The 21,163-nt window shown below is 36.1% G+C and overlaps 1 protein-coding gene across 1 annotated transcript in view; it reads left to right on the top strand.

Moving 5' to 3' along the window:
* SH3BGRL (SH3 domain binding glutamate rich protein like) overlaps positions 1–21,163 on the top strand; it is a 138,323-nt gene that overhangs the window by 39,935 nt on the left and 77,225 nt on the right. The window lies entirely within an intron of this gene.

Below are 21,163 nucleotides of genomic sequence, written 5' to 3' on the forward strand. Positions count from 1 at the left end.
TTTGTTATTATTATTATTATTATTATTATTGTTATTATTAAAGATTGATTGGATCAATTCATATTGTCCATAAAATCCTTTACTAGGTACAGCATTATATACAAATCATTTCATCCCTTCTGAAACTCATTATATAAAATGAGTGAAATATGACTGTATATATATCACAGAATCATTCTGATGACTAAACAAGGTGAAGTTCTTAATGTAATACTTAGAATACAATAAGTATTCAATAAATAGTGTGATGATGATAATGATGATAAAGATGATTTACCTGCCCTGTGGAAAATAAGTGTAGGTTCGCAGTCAGCCCTTTTGAACAACAGGACTTTTACTGTTTGGTTGATACTGACTCAGAACTGTTTATCCTATTGCTAAATTCATTCTTTCAAATGCATACTCATCTCTTTCTCTTCTCATTCTCTCTCCTATGCTTGCTCTGGTTTTTGCATGGTAAAGGTATCTATTTTGCAAAAGCACTCATGGCATAGAATAGCTTACCCTTTCAAAGATCTAGCTGAATATTTTATGAAACAGTTTTCATATTGTGAAATAATGATCTAATATTTCCTTTTTCTTTGGACATACAGGGTCAAATTCTCAATGTTTATGAACTAGCATCTGACCCTACACTTAATCTCATTTACCTAGCTTACTTCACCATAAATTTGGCCTCATCAGATCATTTTTTGTGTAAAATTTTGATATTTTGTTCATAATATATTCTTTGCATTAATTTTTATTTTAAAAATTACTTAAAAATATTATTCATCTTGATTACTGAGCTTTTTGGGGTCCCTTAAATTTTTACCCTAGGTGAGTGCCTCACTTCCTTCACCCTAGTCCAAGTCAGCTCTAAACAACTGGAGAACATCATCATACAACTATAGAGCTGATTGTGATAGTGGGATATACCTTTTCAAAATATAAATATGGAAATAAATATGGAAATATAGCAAATTAGTATTTGAGTTTTTACTATCCATTGATTAAGAAAATAAATAATAACAAAAGCTGCCATGAATTTGGTTAACACATTGAAGTGAATTTTCATTTTAATTTACACAATAGTTTGTATATATATTGGAAAACAGTCATATGTTGAACTTATTCTTTCAATCTCTAGAAAATGTTTTGTATGTCATTTATAGTAATAACTCTGTTCTTCTCTCCTCACAGTAATCTCTTGACCACAGGTAAAAAATCACTACTATAAGAATTCAGATAAAATAGGGAAAATCAGTGTGCCCAAAACATATTCTGGGAAAGGTAGAACTTTGGATTAAGTTTGATTAATGAGTAGAAGAAAAGGAGGAGGTGGGGAGGAGTTAGGATGGTGGAGAAGTATGGAGACCTTGGGCTTTCCTCATCCCTCAAACACAGCTGTACTGAGGTCATATCACATGGGACATTCAGGAAACTAGTCTAAGGATTTTTAGAAGGATCTCCACAGTAGGAAGGAGACAGTGTGGCAGATGCAAGGTGCGTGGAAGTAATTGGGGGAAAGAAACACTGTGGTACCACTGAGGGGAGGGAACCTTTTCCATGGATAGAGAAAAGGGAGAGAAAGAGAGAGGCATCAAGAGAGTGTGTTGTGGGGTTCACAAAAGATGAAAGCCGGTCTACACCAAGGACTGGTAGGCAAGGGGATCTGCATATTCCAAGTTTTTTTGCAAACAGAATGTGAAAAACTCTCTACACCATAGACTGGTGAGCAAGGGGATCTTCATGTTGCAGGTTTTTTTGCAAATGGCATATGGTGCTCAAACTCTGAGGTTTTGGAAGTGTGCGACTTTCACCAGAGCAGAGCTGTGACATATACTCCTGGGGAGAAGTTAGATGCTGTCCTGAGAGTGCAAACTTGGTGTAGCAATCTTCTTGGTCACACAGGGAGAGAACATTCCCCTTCCTGGAGTACATTTGGAAGAGGGCATTTTGCCTCTCCAAGGGCAAAACCCCATAAGCACCAGCAAACTGCCTTTAGTGTGCAGGTGACAGAGGCATGCACAGAGGGTGGGTAACCTGGTTGCTGCTTTTGCCTGTGCTACATTATAGATTCCATGAACTGTGCAGGCACAGGACTATTTTTCTAGGACAAAGGACATCAGACACAGCACAGCTGTGAGGCTGTACTCCAGAGGAGGGGAGCAGGTCTGTCCAGTGCCAAGTCCTTAAAGATTAGGAGTTTAGAATCCCAGCCATGCACCAAACATAAAAAGCAGAATTGCTGTGGCACCAAGTGCACTTTACTATCCTGTAAGAACTTCCTGAATAATTGGTGGAGTGTGAGAACCCTGGTCCAAGGACAAGAGAGTGAGATGGCACCATTTTCAACTTCAAAGAGCCACACAGTGGCCCCCAGTGGAGGTGAGAGCTGCTTACACCAAACCCCACCCCCCTGTGCCTAGCAAGTAAGTGCATATTTACCAGGGCAGGTCTGACTCTGAGCCAGTACAGTAGGCCTCTTCCCCTGATGATCAGCACCAGGCAGCACCCTGCATACACCAGGTCTACTGATCGTAGAGGGCTTCAAAGCATCACCTGAAGTTCTGGTGGAAGTAGGACTAGTCTTTAATTTTTTGTTTTTTCTTTTCTTTGTAATTAGGCTTATATTTTGTGTGTGTTTGTTAGTTGTTTCTTCATTTCCTTTTTTGGGGGTGGGGTGGGGGATCAGGTTTCTTTTGCTTTTATTTTCCTTTTTCTTTGGAATCAAGTTTGTAGTTTTTTGATTGTTTGGGTTTTTAGTTCCTTTTCCTTTTTTCTTTTTTAGATTAGGCTTTCTTTTCCTTTCCCCCCCAGGCTTATGTTAACAAATAACAAATAAATCAAAGCAAACCTAGTTAAAGGTTCAAATACTCCACACTGCAAGCAAGGAGGAACTCTGCAGAAGATTGAGCAATGGGAAAAAAACAACCAAAATATAACAGCAGGGTGCACACAGCATATACCGGAAATATTTCCTGAAGGGTTGGACAGTGTATGAATGAACCTTTTTTAATATAGCATTACTCTCAGATGCAGGAAACATAACAACTTTTCAAAGCACACAAAAGACAGAAACTTAGCTAAAATGACCAGACAGAGGAATTTTCCCCAGAAGAAAGGTCAAGAAAAATCATAGCCAGAAACTTGCTTAAAACAGATATAAGCAATATATCAGAACAAGAATTTAGAACAACAGTCATAAGACTACTTGCTGAGCTTGATAAAAGCATAAAAGACAGCAGAGAAAACCTTGCTGCCAAGATAAAAGAAATAAAAGCTAGTCAGTCTGAAAAACAATGCTATAACTGAGAGGCAAAACTGACTGGATATAATCACAATGAAGATTAAAGATACAAAGGAGAGAAAAAGTGATATAGAAAATAAAATTGTGGAAAATGATGAAGCTGAAAAGAAGAGAAAACTATTAGATCACCAAAGTACACTCAGGGAACTCAGGTATTCCATAAAACAAAGTGATATCTGTATCATAGGAGTCCCAGAAGAAGAATAGTGGGAAAGAGAGGCAGAAACTTTACTTGAACAAATAATAGGTGAGAATTTTCCTAATCTGGGGAAGGAAGGAGGCATTCAAGCCCAACAGGCACAGATAATTCTGTTGTGCCCAAGATTATGTATTGGAGAAACCACCAAGGAGCCAACACCGATGCAAACACACGAGGGTTTATTTACAAGCTCGAGCTTGGGTCCAAGTATACTTCACACAGCGGAGCAGGGACTTGAACCCTGAGGTGGTCTGGTCTAGGGGACCTCCAGAAGGGGTGGAAGAATTTCTCTACTTCTGTTTATATTCTGATATGGGGCTTTCAAGGGCATTAAGCTCTGTTCTCATTCTGATATAGGACATTGAGCTCTGCTCTCATTCTAATATGGGGCTTCTTGCCACTGGCTTTGAGCTCTGTTCTCATTCTAATATGGGGCTTCCTGCCACTGGCACTGAGCTGTTTTCATTCTAAAATGGGGCTTTCTAGGGCATTAAGCTGTAAGCTGTTTTTTTCTGTAACTGAAGTAAGATAAAGTTCAGCTCTTATTCACAGGGGCCTGAGATGGCTGTACTTGTGCTAACGCTGAACTTAAGGTGGAATGGCCTTAATTTTCTTGGCCTCCACAAATTCCCTTCAAAATAAAAAAATAATTATTAATTAATAAAATTAAAAAACAAAAAAAAAACAGGTCAACAATAAAGACAGGTAATAGTGAAAGTTACAAAATAGGAAGGTAAAGAGAGAATCCTGAAAGCAGCTAGGACAAAAGTCCCTTAATTCCCCAAGGTAGACACATAAGTTTAGCAACAGATCTGTCCACTGAAACTTTACTGGCCAGAAGAGAGTGGCAGGAAATATTCAAAGTGCTAAATGAGAAAATATGCAGCCGAGAATACTTTATCTATCAAAGCTTATCATTCATAATAGAAGGAGAGATAGTTTTCAAGACAAGTGAAAACTAGAGGAGTTCATGAACATTAAACCAGCTATACAAGAAATATTAAAGGGTACTCTTTTTTTAATAATAAATTTATTTTTTATTGGTGTTCAATTTGCTAACAATACAGAATAACACCCAGTGCTCATTCCGTCAAGTGCCCCCCCCCAGTGCCCGTCACCCATTCACCCCCACCCCCCGCCCTCCTCCCCTTCCACCACCCCTAGTTCATTTCCCAGAGTTAGGAGTCTTTATGTTCTGTCTCCCTTTCTGATATTTCCCCATTTCTTCTCCCTTCCCTTCTATTCCCTTTCACTATTATTTATATTCAAGGGTACTCTTTGAGAGGGAAAGAGAAACTAAAAGCAACAAAGACTAGAAAGGAACACAGGCAATTTATAGGAATGGTGACTACAGATAATACAATGACACTGAATCATATCTACCAGTAATTACTCTGAATCTAAATGGACTAAATGCTCCTATCAAAAGACATATGTCAGAATGTATTTAAAACAAAACAAAACAAGACCCATCAATATGCTGCTAACAAGAGACTCAGCTTAGGCCCAAAGACTCCTCCAGACTGAAAGTGAGGGAGTGGAGAACCATTGCTCATGCTAATGGATATCAAAAGAAAGCTGGAATAACCATATTTATATCAGAAAACTAGATTTTAAACCAAAGACTGTTAGAAGATATGAAGAAGGACACTTTAACATAATAAAGGGATCTATCAAACAAAAATATCTAACAATTGCAATATTTATTCCCCTAACTTGGGAGTAGTCAAATATATAAATCAATAACAAATATAAAGAAATTCATTGATAATAGTATAATAACAGTAGGGAACTTTTAACACCCTACTCATGGCATATAATAACAATAGGGAACTTTTAATACCCTACTCATAGCACCCTACTCATGGCACCCTACACATGACAGATCATGTAAGCAGAAGATCAAAAAAGAAACAAGGGCTTTGAATGTGACAGTGGATCAGATGGACTTAACAGTCATATTCAAAGTATTTCCTCCCAAAGCAGGAAAATACACATTATTTTTTTTAATGTCCATGGAATATTTTCCAAAATAGATCAAATACTGGATCACAAATCAGGACTCAAACAGTACAAAAAGATTGAGATCATATCATGCATATTTTCAGACCACCAGGCTATGAAATTTGAAGTCAACCACACACACAATTGGAAAGCCCACAAATACATGGAGGTTAAAAAACATCCTACTAAAAAATGAATAGATTAATCAGAAAATTAAAGAAGAAATCAAAACATACATGGGAGCAAATGCAAATGAAAACATGACAGTCCAAAACCTTTGGGATGTGGCAATATAAGTCCTAAAAGGAAAGTATATAGCAATACAAGTCTTCCTCAAGAAACAAGAAAAGTCTCAATTACACAACCTAACCTTACACCTATAGGAGCTGGAATAAAGAACAGCAAATAAAGACTATGTCCAGCAAGAGAAGGGAAGTAATAAAGATTAGAACAGAAGTCAATAATATAGAAAAACAAAACAAAACAAAACAAAAAACCAGAAGATCAGATCAAAGAAAGTAGCAGTGGGTTCTTTGAAATAATTAACAAATTTGACAAACCCCAAACAGACTTATCAAAAAGAAAAGAGAAAGGACACAAATAGAATCATTAATGAAAGAGGAGGGAATACAACTAACATGGCACAAATACAATTATAAGAGGGTATTAGGAACAATTCTATGCCAACAAATTAGGCAATCTGGAAGAAATGGATAAGTTCCTAGAAACCTAGAAACTACCAAAACTGAATCAGGAAGAAATATAAAATTTGAACCGACCCCTAACCAGTAAAACAATTGAATCAGTAAGCAAAAATCTCCCAATAAACAAAAGTCCAGAGCTAGATGCCTGCCTGGGGAAATTGTATCTAACTTTTAAATAAAAATTAATACCCATTCTACTGAAACTATTCTAAAAATTGGAAACAGAGAGAAAACTTCCAAACTCACTTCATAAAGCCAACATTACCTTGATTCCAAACCAGACAAAGGCCCCACTAAAAAGGACAATTACAGACCATTATCCCTGATGAACATGGATGGAAAATTATTAACAAGATGCTAGTTAATCAAATCTAACAGTACATTAAAAGGATTATTCACCATGACCAAGTGGGGTTTATTCCTGGGCTGCAGGGGTGGCTCAATATGTGCAAATCAATCAACATGATATATCATGTTAACAAAAGAAAAGATAAGAACCACACGATCTTCTCAATAGATACAGAAAAAGCATTTGACAAAATACAGCATCCCTTCTTAATAAAAACCCACAAAAAAGTAGACATACAGGGAATAAACCTCAACAACATAAAGATATATACAAAGGACCCACAGCTAAAATCGTCCTCATTGGTGAAAACTAACAGCTTTTCCTCTAAAGTAAGAACACAACATTGATGTCTATTTTCACCATTGTTCAACATATTACTGAAAGTCTTAGCCTGAGCAACCAGACAACAAAAGGAAATAAAAGCATCAAAATCAGCAAAGAAGATGTCAAACTTTCACTCTTTGAAGATAAGATGATACTCTGCATAAAAAATGTGAAGAACTCCACCAAAAAAAATGTTAGAACTAATATAGGATTTCAGCAAAGTGCCAGGATATAAAATCAACAGAAATCTGTTGTATTTCTATACACCAATAATGAAGCAGCAGAGAGAGAAATCAGTGTATTGATCCCATTTATAACTGCTCCAAAAACAATAAGATACATAGGAATGAACCTAACTAAAGAGATAAAAGATGTGTAATATGAAAGCTATAGAACCCTTATGAAAGAAATTGAGAAAGACACACTAAAAAAATGGAAAAATATTCCATTCTCATGGATTGGAAGAACAAATATTGTTAAAATATTTGTACTATCCAAAGCAATCTACATATTCAGTGTAATCTCTATCAAAATAATGCCAGCATTTTTCACAGAGATAGAACAAACAATCCTAATATTTGTGTGGAACCAGAAAAGATCCTGAATAGCCAAAGAAATGTTGAAAAAGAAAACCAAAGGTGGAGGCACATCACAATTCCAAACTTCAAGCTGTATTACAAAGCTATGATCATCAAGACAGTATGTTTCTGGCCCAAAAAATTATACATATAGGTGAATGGAACAGAATAGAGAACTCAGAAATTGACCCACAACTATATGGTCAAATAATCTACAAAACAGGAAAAAATACCCAATGGAAAAAAGACAAGTTTCTTCAACAAATAGTGTTGGGAAAATTAGACAACTACATGCAGAAGAATGAATCTGTACCATTTTCTTACACCATACATGAAAATAAATTAAAAACATATGAACGGCTTGTGTAAGATAGTAATCTATCAAAATCCTAGAGTAGAACACAACCAACATCTTTGAAGTCAAACATCAATGACCTCAGCTGCAGCAACTTCTTGCTAGACAGGGATCCAGAGGTAAGGGAAACAAAATCAAAAATGAACTATTGGGACTTCATCAAGATAAAAGGCTTCTGAATAGGAAAGTAAACAATCAACAAAAAATAAAGGGAACCTACAGAATGGGAGAAGATATTTGAAATTACATATCAGATAAATGCCTAACATCCAAAATATTTAAAGAACTTAACACCCAAAAACAAAAAAATCCAGTTAAGATATGGGCAAGAGATATTAAGAGACATTTCTCCAAAGAAGACATCCAAATGACTAACAGACACATGCTCAACATCACTCATCATAGAAATACAAATCAAACTGTAATGAGATAACTCCTCACACTGGTCAGAATAACTAAAATTAACAGCTCACGAAACAGCAGGTATTAACGAGGATGTGGAGAAAAGGGAACACTTTTCCACTGTTATTGGGAATGTAAACTGGTACAGCCACTCGAAAACAGTATGGAGGTTCCTTTAAAGGTTAAAATTAGAAGTAACCTATGATCCAGCAATTGTACTACTAGGTATTTATCAAAAGGATACAAAAATAGTGTTGAAGAGGCATATGCATCACAATGGTTATAGCAGCATTATACACAATAGTCAAAATATTGAAAGAGTCCAAGTGATCATCAACTGACTAATGGATAATGAAAACACACACACACACACACACACACACACACAATGGAATATTAGCCATCAAAATGACTGAAATCTTGCCAATTTCATTCATATAGATAGTACTAAAGTATATTATGCTAAACGAAATAAGTTAGAGAAAGACAAATACTATATTATTTTATTCATATGTGGAATTTAAGAAATAAATAGATGAACAAAGGGGAAAGGAAGGAAAAATAAAATAAAAACAGGGAGGCAAACCATAATAGACTTTTTTTTTTTAATTTTTATTTATTTATGGATAGTCACAGAGAGAGAGGGAGAGGCAGAGACACAGGCGGAGGGAGAAGCAGGCTCCACGCACCGGGAGCCTGATGTGGGACTCGATCCCGGGTCTCCAGGATCGCGCCCTGGGCCAAAGGCAGGCGCCAAACCGCTGCGCCACCCAGGGATCCCTAGACTTTTAACTATATGGAATAAACTGAGGGTTGATGGAGTGGAGGAAGGTGGGGGGATGGGGTAAATGGATTATGATGGGCATTAAGGACAACACTTATAGTAAGCATTGGGTGACATATGTAAGTGATAAATCACTGAATTCTATCCTTGAAATTAATACACTATATCTTAACTAACTTGAATTTAAATAAAATCTTGATAGAAAAAAAGAAAAGGAGGAGAAAGATGTGGAGACTTTCTATTTATTGAGGGTTTGGGGATTTCCCAGGTCAAAGCCAGTCACCTTACATTTGTCCTTTCATTTATTCCTTACATACCTTTGAAGTAGGTGTATTATACCCACTTTCCGTACAAGAAAATGAAGTCTCAAAGTATTTAATAACATGACTGAGGTCTTATATCCAGTAAATTTGTATAGCCAGAATTCATACTCTGGATTTTACCTTAGCATTATTCTAATAAGAAGTACAAAAGCCAGCTACTGTTAATGTTGGTAAAGTGAATTTGAACTGGTAAGCTTGGACTCCACAGGAGTTATAGCAGTGGTTTGCTTTTACACTTATTCATTTGGGAGGCCCATCTTAATTACCTATAAGTAATTAATAGGCCCATCTTGAATAACCTATTGAGAAAGCTTGTGCTGTTTCTACACCATCATTCAAGAGATTATTTCATCTTTACTATTTATACTTTACTATTTATGTTTATACTTTACTATTAATGTTTAACTCTTTTGCCTAGGCTCTTCCCATGTTCCAGAATAATCATAGGCCATTTGAAGCAGGTCACTTGACTGGTCCTTTCCAAATTTCTCAAATTGCATGTGAAGAAGTAGGTTCCTATTATACAGGGGTTGCTCCAAAGTAGAAATACTCTTAACTTGCTCACTTGCTAAAAACAATGGAGTGAACATTATAAAATCAATTCTATATTATGCATGAGGAAATGGTTTTCTTCACTTTAGTTGTCTTTGATAAATTTTATAAAGTGAATTTATGAACAGTTCAATGCAATTCTTCCATTTAAAAATTTTAATGATTCTTTTCTACCAATTTTGTTTATTATTTTGTGTCCAAAGACAGCCAGTAGATGTGATTGTGATTACATTGTTTTATGGCAACAAAATGTTACAACAAAATGTTCTCCATTGTGTATTTTTCCTGTAATATGGAAAAAACTTCCTTCTTTTTTGAGAGGATGTGTGATATTTAACATAGCATTAGACATTATGGAAATTAAAAGTTCTTAGATGTGACTTAACTGGAGTTATTCATCTTTTTTTTCCCAATTCTGTCTCCCTCTAAAATCATTAAACCTCTCTGAATCTTGAGGCACACAATACTTGATCATGTCTGTATTTGCTGGGTAATAGTGGTTTACCAAGCATATTCTAGTACCATGAAGGATTATAATTCTGGGCTTTGGACTAAGTCCTTTTGTCTTCCTTTAAAATTTTTGTAAGAGTGTCTTTGACTTATGCCAATAGTTAGTGTGTATAATTATGAACTGATAAGCAGTCATGAAATATCTGAGTTTCCACAGGTTACATAGTTGAACAGTTAAGAGCATAGGGTTTAGATTCAGACTGTATGGGTTAAAATTCCAGGTAGTGGTTTAAACCATCATTCACTGTTGGTTATCCTGAGAAAGTTACTTAACTTTTCCTTCTCAAAGGCTAGATTTCTTTTTTGTCAAATAAAGATAATTTCAATTTTACATTTTTCTTTTTAAAATTAAGATAGTATGATATGCTTTACATTGTGCCTAGCACATAGTGGGGACTTGATAAAATGTAAGGTATGATGATGATGATGATATTTAATTTCAATGAAGAAAACATGCATTTATGAGCTTAAGGGTTTGGGATCTAATATGTCTTCCAGGGACCACTACCAAACTGTCTCAGAAAAGCAGTTGCCCTTATGTTTTGGGACATTTAAAGGAGTCTAATTTTAAGAACTCAGAGCTTGCAAGGATGGGGAAAAGAAGAAAAAGTTTAGTGAATTTATCTTCTTAATGTTTGTGCTTGCTAGGTAGTTGGGTATCCCTGAAAGGTGAACATGCATATGAGGAGAGGGAAAGAAACAGTGCCTCAAGTAAACAGTGAAAAGCAATAGTTCACTGTTTCTCACATATGATTAATAGACTGCCCACCTGCACCTAGAAAGGTGTTTATTTTTTTTAAATAACAGAATTCTGAGCCCATTCAAGAATTCTTGAATTATATTCCAAGTCACATTAAGGTCTGAAAATCCAATAGTATATGAAATTAGGTTGATGTGGGTTCAAATCCCATTTTGCCACATAATAACTATGTCCAAAGCTTCTACTCTTCTCATGTCACTGCCAATTCTGCTGTTAGCTCCCTACCTCCCTCCCTTATTTCCTCCTTGTTACTATATAGCCAATCCCAACTGCATAAACTCATTTAGGTAGTTGTGCAACCAGCCATCTTTTCCCCTGAGACCATTGCGTTGTTATCACTTGACTGTTCCTTACTGAACTTAAACAGTGTTCTTGCTAACAAGTATTTTTTGTTTACTTCTCATTCTCAATGGTTGGTCCTGATATAGCTGCTAGTCCTCCTTTCCAGTTTCTATGTAATTTGAGTTACTGTCTTGATCAATCAGATGCCAAGTACTATAGACTTTTCTATTAGTTTACCCATTTTACAGATCTTATAGAAAACTTGTAAAGCCCAGAAACTCTATGATGGCTCAATACTTCCTTGTATCCTAGTGCTGATAAAGTACTATATCTTATTCATCAGAAAAGAATACATGTATTAGGTGTGGGAGAAATGGACTAGGAGGCTACATTTGAGCTGGATTTCAAAAAATAAGCAAGATTTTACTCTTAGTGATGGAAAAAAACATTCCTGAGAGAGGCAACAGTAAGAGCAAAGATATGACTAGGAGATTGGTGAATGTCTCAAGGATTCTATAAACATTTCATTGGTATTCATAGTGTAGTGGGGGGAAATCCCACAGGATGCTTGTTCAAAATGTCATTCATGGACATTGTAAACATGTTGAATTATGATCTGTAGGAATGTGACTCAAGAGTCTGCATTTTGAGCATCAGAAGCCACATCAAAAAGAATCAAGTACTATAAGTAACTAACGCTATGGAGCTGAGGACCTGGGGAGACCAAGCCAAGTCTTTCTTAAAGGGCTAATAACTACATAGCTTGAAAAATGAATAATTAATTCCTAAAAGAAGTGGCAGTGTTTGGAATTAGTCTAGGTCCAGGGAACCATTTGAGATATAATACATAGGATTCTAGGAGAAAAAGAAAGAAACTGATCTGAAATTCAGTAATTTTTGTGGTGTGTGTGTGTGCACGCGCACACAAGTGTGCATAAGCACATGTGGGTAGGTGTGTAAGAAAGAATAGAATAGAATAGAGTAGAGTAGAAAATAAAGTGAAAAGAAATCCTGATATGGTTTTGGAGTACCAGGGAATCCTCCGTAAGAAAGCATATACAGTCTGTAGATTTGAGACTATGGAAATCAGATAGACTCAAGTGAGAAGTATGGTAGTGAGACAAAAGTCAAGAAATTTTATTGATTTAAAACCTTACTTTATTATATTTACAAAGTCCTTTCACATATTATCACAGTTAACATTAATACTCATAACAACTTATGAGCATAAGTATTCACGTCACTCTTTTGGACAGTAGAAAGCTAAGGCCCAGAAAATTTAAGTGACTAACTTATGATCATCTATCTAGTAGTTAGAATAAATTAATTCTGAACCTACTTTTCTAACTCAACGTTGAGTAATATTACCAATACACCAATACCACCTCTCTCACCTATGTAAATAATAACATCAGTAATAACAACTAACATTACTTAAATGCTATGTGTCAGACATTGTTTTTAGCACTTTGTATGTGTTGATTCATTCAATCTTCTAGAATCATTTTTATCTAAGGTTGGTTTCCCATCCTGACTTTTAAAATTCTTGCATCTAACATATGTGCCTTCCCTATGCAGATCCTTACAACTCTTTGTAAAACACATATCCAAAAATGGTGGAAGAACGCCAAAAAAAAAAAAAAAAAGGACCAGTGGAAGGGCACTTATAAGCTACAGGACTAGACAGGTCATGTTTATTTATGACTATGTTCATGTAGCTATCTCTGATGACCAGTTCTAAGGAAGTAATTAAGTAGTAGAATACCACCTAACTTTAAAATGTTGACCAACAGTCCACATTTCCATGAAGATTTTATTTGAGCTTCATCTTTTGTGAGCCTTAGGATATTGTGCCAACATACAGCATGCAATATCATTCATGTTTGTTTCCCTAAGTTGTATTTTTCATCTTTGAATTGTTTGCTTTCTCAAACACACACAGGTAGAGAGCAAAAACCTATTATCTATTTGTAAATAGATAGTCATCTTTTAACTCTAACCAATTCTAAATAGATTTTGTAGCTCATATGTTAAGTATTTGTTAACATGTTTAAAAAAGATTCTTTACTGTCCATAAACAGAAGACATTTTAGATGTTGGGTAGAGGAAGATAAAAACCTGGGAGGAATTAGAGGCACTAGCAAAGCATTTTTAACATGCCTTATCTCTTTGCCTGCCTCTTTTCTGGCTTAGTTTTGGGGCCTGAAAATCCATACATTCTGTTTTTCTTGAGTTCATTTTCTTATTATTTAGAATTGGATCAAAACAGGTTTTGACTGAAAGATGAAAATACTGCTAGTCAATAATTTTACAGTGGTTATAGTGCCAATAGAATAAATCCAGTTAGTATTCTCATGAGAGGAGAACCATCAAAACGATACATTGTGGTGTAAATAAGGTCTTCTGCCCTGAAGAGGCCTTAACCTAAAAATATTTATTGAATACCCACAATGTGTGAGACATTCTGGTATTTTGATGGACACAAACATAAATTAGATGTGGAACCTCCTCTTGAGGAGATTGTAATCTAGTAAAGATAACAAAGCTTGCATGCTAATGTGTGTATATATTTTAGACTGCATTTATGTGGTAACAGCTCTATAAGACATAGACTTATATCAACAATTACCTGTGGGAGTAGAAAACAAAAGAGAAGCTTAATGCATTAATTTACCAATTGTTCATTCCTTACTGTGCATATAGTCAGTATATGTTTATCATAAACAAAATCCTCTTCAAATGCTATAAAAAAGATAGCATTTACTGAATTTATCATCATTTTTTTGTGCTGAGGTAGCTTTTTTCCTTTGTTAGGATGGTACATTTTGCTGTCATACCCATGGGTTGATTTCCCTAAAAATAAAGGACTCCTGGCTCAATTTATTTAAAACATAACTCAACATCTTTACTCTCTGCTCCTTCTTTCACCATCTTTGCCCTCTCAGATATACCCTCTTCAACACACATTTATATAATACACATTCATATGGAAGTTCTCCCTTCATTAACAATGTTCTGCTTTTGCCAGTTGTCCCATGTTATTGTCAGCATCATCTTTTAATGAAATGAGAAATTTTGTTTTAAAAACCAAGTCCAGGCAGCCCCAGTGGCACAGCGGTTTAGCACCACCTGCAACCCGGGGTGATCCTGGAGACCCAGGATCGAGTCCCATGTCAGGCTCCCTGCATGGAGCCTACTTCTCCCTCTGCCTGTAACTCTGTCTCTCTCTCTCTCTCTCTCTCTCTCTCTCGGAATAAATTAATAAAATCTTAAAAAAATAAATAAAAGCCAAGTCCATTAATTAGCACTTACTTGTTTCCTTGCACTTGTCCTCTTTGTGTTTTGGAAGTCATCTTTCACTAATAGCATGCATCAATTAATTAACATATGAAATTATTTCATCAATTTGTTAGTGTGTTTTCCTATTTCCTATTTATTGTCTGCTTCTCATTAGATTATTAACTCCATAGATGCAGGGACCTTCCCTGCATATTTATTGCTCTTATCTCTGTTTCTTACAAGTGCCAAGAACCAAATAGGTTCAGCTCAATAAATACTTATTAAATGAGTGATTGAATTTAGGGACTCCCAAGTGGCTCAGTTGGTTGAGTGTCTGACTCTTCGTTTTGGCTCAGCTCATAGTCTTGGAGTCCTGGGATCCAGCCCTCATTGTGCTCTACACTCTGCAGAATCTGCTGTCCCTCTCTCTCTCTCTCCTGGCTTGCATTCTCTATCTCTCTCTTTCTTGCTCCCTAATAAATAAATAAAAGTAAATAAATGACTGATTTCAAAACTCCTAACCCTTAATATTTCCTAAAAATTCTATCAATTTATCATTTAATAATGTTTCTTAGATTTTCTGCTTCCTACACACTTCTATAGTCCACACCTTCCAATTGACTCCTTGTCCCTTTAGACTTAAAAAATAATTTATTACCTTCAGTCATTTTTTAACCCATTCTGCATATTACTGGTCTACCAATTTCCTTCCTGTATCCTTCATCTCATTTCATAACTTAAGAATCTTTTTCAAATGCCTCTTGGTTTAAAGGAAAGAAATGATGTGAAAGCTTAAAGTGCTTTGTGAAGGTTAGATCTTTCTGTTGCTTATTGGATTATAAAATTTATCAGTAATTATTTCCCCCCTATGTCTTTTCATATTTCTTTTCGATAACACATTTTAGACCTTCCACTTTAGTAATTTTGATAATCTGATGAAAAGCTTGGAGACTCTTCCCAAAGATACACTCATAAATGTTTTAGAGAAAGAATCCTTTTCATAATGTGAATCTTACAATAAAACAGTTCATTATATAAAGTCTCATATTTTTATAAATTTTCACATGCCTATGACTTCTGTTCCTATGTAGTACTTTTATCTTCTCAAACTCTAGTCCCCAGAACATTTAGTGTAATGTTGAACTCAGAACAAGCACTTCATAAATACTTACTGACCTGACATACAGATTCTTACCCATTTGTGTTTCTGTGAAAAAAAAAAAAAACCTAAATTCTTTTTTTTAAATTTATTTTATTGTAATTTAATTTGCCAATATAGCATAACAACCAGTGCTCATCCTGCCGTGTCCCCCTCAGTGCCCATCACCCAGTAACCCCAAACCCCGCCCACCTCCCCTTCCATTACCCCTTGTTCATTTCCCAGAGTTAGGTGTCTCTCATGTTTTGTCACCCTCACTGATATTTTCACTCATTTTCTAACCTTCCCTTTTATTCCATTTCACTAATTATTATATTACCCAAATGAATGAGACCATATAATGTTTGTCCTTCTCCAATTGACTTATTTCACTCAGCATAATACCTTCCAGTTCCATCCACGTCGAAGCAAATGGTGGGTATTTGTCATTTGTAATAGCTGAGTAATATTCCAATGTATACATAGACCACAACTTCTTTATCCATTCATCTTTCGATGGACACTGAGGCACCTTCCACAGTTTGGCTACTGTGGACATTGCTGCTATAAACATCGGGGTGCAGGTATCCCAGCGTTTCACTGCATCTGTATCTTTGGGGTAAATCCCCAACAGTGCAATTGCTGGGTCGTAGGGCAGATCTATTTTTAACTCTTTGAGGAACCTCCACACAGTTTTCCAGAGAGGCTGTACCAGTTCACATTCCCACCAACAGTGCAAGAGGGTTCCCCTTTCTCCACATTCTCTCCAACATTTGTTGTTTCCTGTCTTGTTAATTTTCACCATTCTCACCAGTGTGAGGTGGTATCTCATTGTGATTTTGATTTGTATTTCCCTGATGGCAAGTGATGCAGAGCATTTAATCATGTGCTTGTTGGCCATGTCTATGTCTTCTGTGAGATTTCTGTTCATGTCTTTTGCCCATTTCATGATTGGATTGTTTGTTTCCTTGGTGTTGAATTTCATAAGTTCTTTATAGATCTTGGATACTAGCTCTTTATCTGATAGGCCATTTGCAAATATCTTCTCACATTCTGTAGATGGTTTTTTAGTTTTGTTGACTGTTTCTTTTGCTGTGCAGAAGCTTCTTATCCTGATGAAGTCCCAATAATTAATTTTTGCTTTTGTTTCCTTTGCCTTCATGGATATATTTTGCAAGAAGTTGTTGTGGCTAAGTTCAAAAACGGTGTTTCCTGTGTTCTCCTCTAGGATTTTGATGGAATCTTGTCTCACATTTAGATTTTTCGTCCATTTTGAGTTTATCTTTTTCTGTGGAAAAAATACTAAATTCTTATTCAGCAAAAGGTTGACAGAAACCTGAAAGTAACTATGCAATAATAGTTGAGAATATTTGTGAACTGAAATTTTAGTTTTAAAAACTAAAGCTACAAAGAGGCAGAACCAGAAAAATTACAGAGAAGTAAGAGAACTATTCTGATTGTGTTGGTAGTTACATGACTTTATGCATGTGTCAGAATTCATAAAATTGTACACCAAAAGAGTAAATTTCACAGTGTATATAATTCAAAATAAATTTAAAATCTCTTTAAATATTTTTTTAAGTTTGAAATACTCTCTGCACTCTGTATGGGTCATGCACTCATAACCCCAAGGCCAAGAGTTGCACACTCTACCAACAGAGCCAGCCAGGGACTCCTAAAATATTTTTAATATAGTGAAGGTTTCAACTTTGTTTATTTTATTTTTTTTTTATTTTTATTTTTATTTTTTTCAACTTTGTTTAAAACAGCTATCTACTAAGCACGCCTCTATGTTTTAGAATTATGACATTGTGATTATTTTTTTACTCTAAGGCATAATAACTCTGTAATTCATTTTTAATAATAATTTTATTTTTTTATTGGTGTTCAATTTGCCAACATACAGAATAACACCCAGTGCTCATCCCATCAAGTGCCCACCTCAGTGCCTGCCACCCAGTCACACCACCCCGCCCTCCTCCCCTTCTGCCACCCCTAGTTCATTTCCCAGAGTTAGGAGTCTTTATGTTCTGTCTCCCTTTCTGATATTTCCCACTCATTTTTTCTCCTTTCCCCTTTATTCCCTTTCACTATTTTTTATATTCCCCAAATGAATGAGACCATATAATGTTTGTCCTTTTCTGATTGACTTATTTCACTCAGCATAATACCCTCCAGTTCCATCCATGTCGAAGCAAATGGTAGGTATTTGTCGTTTCTAATGGCTGAGTAATACTCCATTATATACATAAACCACATCTTCTTTATCCATTCATCTTTCGATGGACACCGAGGCTCCTTCCACAGTTTGGCTATTGTGGACATTGCTGCTAGAAACATCGGGGTGCAGGTGTCCCGGCGTTTCATTGCATCTGTATCTTTGGGGAAAATCCCCAGCAGTGCATTGGTGGGTCGTAGGGCAGATCTATTTTTAACTCTATAATTCAAATTAGTGTTGTAATTCTCTTTATCTCTCCTTCTTTAAAATAAATTAGTATGGTTGTTGAAAGTATACATCCATCGGTATGCAGTAGTTTAATTTATGAATAGTCTACCAACTTCAATTATATCTTTCTCATTTATTTATGTATTTATGTATTTGTGTATGTATGTATGTATGTATGTATGCATTGGAGTTCGATTTGCCATCATATACTATGACACCCAGTGCTCATCCTATCAAGTGCCCCCTTCAGTCCCAGAAACCAATCACCCCACCCTCCTGTCCACCTCCTCTTGCACTACCTCTTGTTTGTTTCCCAGAGTTAGGAGTCTCTCATGTTCTGTTATGCTTTCTGATATTTCCAACTCATTTTCTTTCCTTTCCCCTATAATCCCGTTCACTATTTTTTATACTCCCTTATGCATAAAACCATATAATGTTTATCCTTCTCCGATCGACTTATTTCACTCAGCATAATACCCTCCAGTTCCATCCACGTCAAAGCAAATGGTTTATATTTGTCTTTTCTAATGACTGAGTAATATTCCATTGTATACATATACCACATCTTCTTTATCCATTCACCTTTTGATGGACAACGAGGCTCCTTCCACAGGTTGGCTATTGTGGACATTGGTGCTATAAACATTGGGGTGCAGGTGTCTCAGTCTTTCACTGCATATGTATCTTTGGGGTAAATCCTGAACATCGCAGTTGCTGGGTTGTAGGGGAGCTTTATTTTTAACTCATTGAGGAACTTCCACACAATTTTCCAGAGTCTCTGTAGCAGTTCACCTTCCCACCAAAAGTGCAAGAGGGTTCCCTTTTCTCCATATCCTTTCCAACATTCGTTGTTCCCTGTCTTGTTAATTTTCACCGTTCTCACTGGTGTGAGGTGGTATCTCATTGTGGTTTTGATTTGTATTTTCCTGAATGCAAGTGATACAGAGCATTTTGTCATGTGCTTCTTGGCCATGAGTATGTCTTCTTTGGTGAAATTTCTGTTCATTACACTTGCCCATTTCATGATTGGATTGTTTCTTTGCTGTTCAGTTTAATAAGTTCTTTATAGATCTTGGATGCTAGCCCTTTATCTGATAAGTCATTTGCAAATATCTTCCATTCTATAGGTTGTCTTTTAGTTTTGTTGACTGTTTCTATTGCTGTGAAGAAGCTTTTGATCTTGATAAAGTCCTAGTAATACATTTTTGCTTTTGTTTCCCTTGCCTTCATAGATGTATACTGCAAGAAGTTGCTGTGCCCAAATTCATAGAGAGTGTTGCCTGTGTTCTCCCCTAGGATTTTGATGGAATCTTGTCTCACATTTAGAATTTTCATCCATTTTGAGTTTATCTTTGTGTATAGTGTAAGAGAATGGTCTAGTTTCATTCTTCTGCCCGTGGCTGTCCAATTTTCCAAGCACCATTTATTGAAGAGACTGTCTTTTTTCTGGTGGATAGTCTTTCCTGCTTTGTTGAACATTAGTTGACCATAAACTTGAGGGCCCTCTTCTGGGTTCTCTTTTCTCCTCCATTGATCTATGTGTCTGTGTTTGTGCCAGTACCACACTGTCTTGATGATCACAGCTTTGTAGTACAAATTAGAATCTGGCATTTGATGCCCCCAGCTCTGGTTTTCTTTTTCAATATTCCCTTAGTATTTGGGGTCTTTTCTGATTTCACACAAATCTTAAGACTATTTGTTACAACTCTAAAGAAGGTCCATTGTATTTTTTTAAGATTTTATTTATTTATTCATGACAGACAGACACACACACACACACACACACACACAGAGAATGAGAGAGAGAGAGAGAGAGGCAGAGACACAGGCAGAGGGAGAAGCAGGCTCCATGCAGGGAGCCCAACATGGAACTAGATGCCGGATCTCCAGGATCATGGCCTGGGCTGAAGGTGGCACTAAACTGATGGGCCACCGGGGCTGCCCAAGTGCATGGTATTTTGAAAGGGATTGCATTGAACATGTAAATTGCCCTGGGTAGCATAGATATTTTCACAATTTTAATTCTTCTAATCCATGAGCAGGGAATATTTTTCTGTCTCTTTGTGTCTTCCGGAATTATTTTCAGAAGTATTCTGTAGTTTTTATTGTATAGATCATTTATCTCTTTGGTTAGATTTATTCCTATGTATCTTATACTTTTGGGTACAATTGTAAATGGAATTGACTCCTTAATTTCTCTTTCTTCAGTCTCATTGTTAGTGTATAGAAATGCCACAGATTTCTGGGCATTGATTTTTGTATCCTGCCACATTACCGAATTGCTGTATGGGTTTTAGCAATCTGGGGTGGAGTCGTTGGGTTTTCTATGGACAGCATCATATCATCTATGAAGATGGAGGGTTTCAGTTCTTTGCCAATTTGAATGCCTTTTATTTCTTTTTGTTGTCTGATTGCTGAGGCTAGGAATTCTAGTAATATGTTGAATAGCAGTGGTGAGAATGGACATCCGTGTCGTGTTTCTGATCTTTGGGGAAAGGGTTTCAGTTTTTCCCCATTGAGAATGATATTTCCTGTGAGCTTTTCGTAGATGGCTTTTAAGATGCTGAGGAATGTTCCCTCTATTCCGACACTCTGAAGGGTTTTGATCAGGAATGGATGATGTATTTGGTCAAATGCTTTCTCTGCATCTATTGAGAGGATCACATGGTTCTTGTTTTTTCTCTTGTTGATATGATCTATCTTGTTGATTGTTTTAACAGTGTTGAACCAAACTTGCATCCCTAGGATAAATCACACTAGGTCATGGTGAATAAACATCATAATGTACTATTGGATCCTATTGGCTAGTGTCATGTTGAGAATGTTTGCATCAGTGTTCATCAGGGGTATTGGTCTATTTTTCTCCTTTTTGGTGGGGTCTT

This window comes from Vulpes lagopus, chromosome X (assembly GCF_018345385.1).
Source record: "Vulpes lagopus strain Blue_001 chromosome X, ASM1834538v1, whole genome shotgun sequence".
NCBI lineage: Eukaryota > Metazoa > Chordata > Mammalia > Carnivora > Canidae > Vulpes > Vulpes lagopus.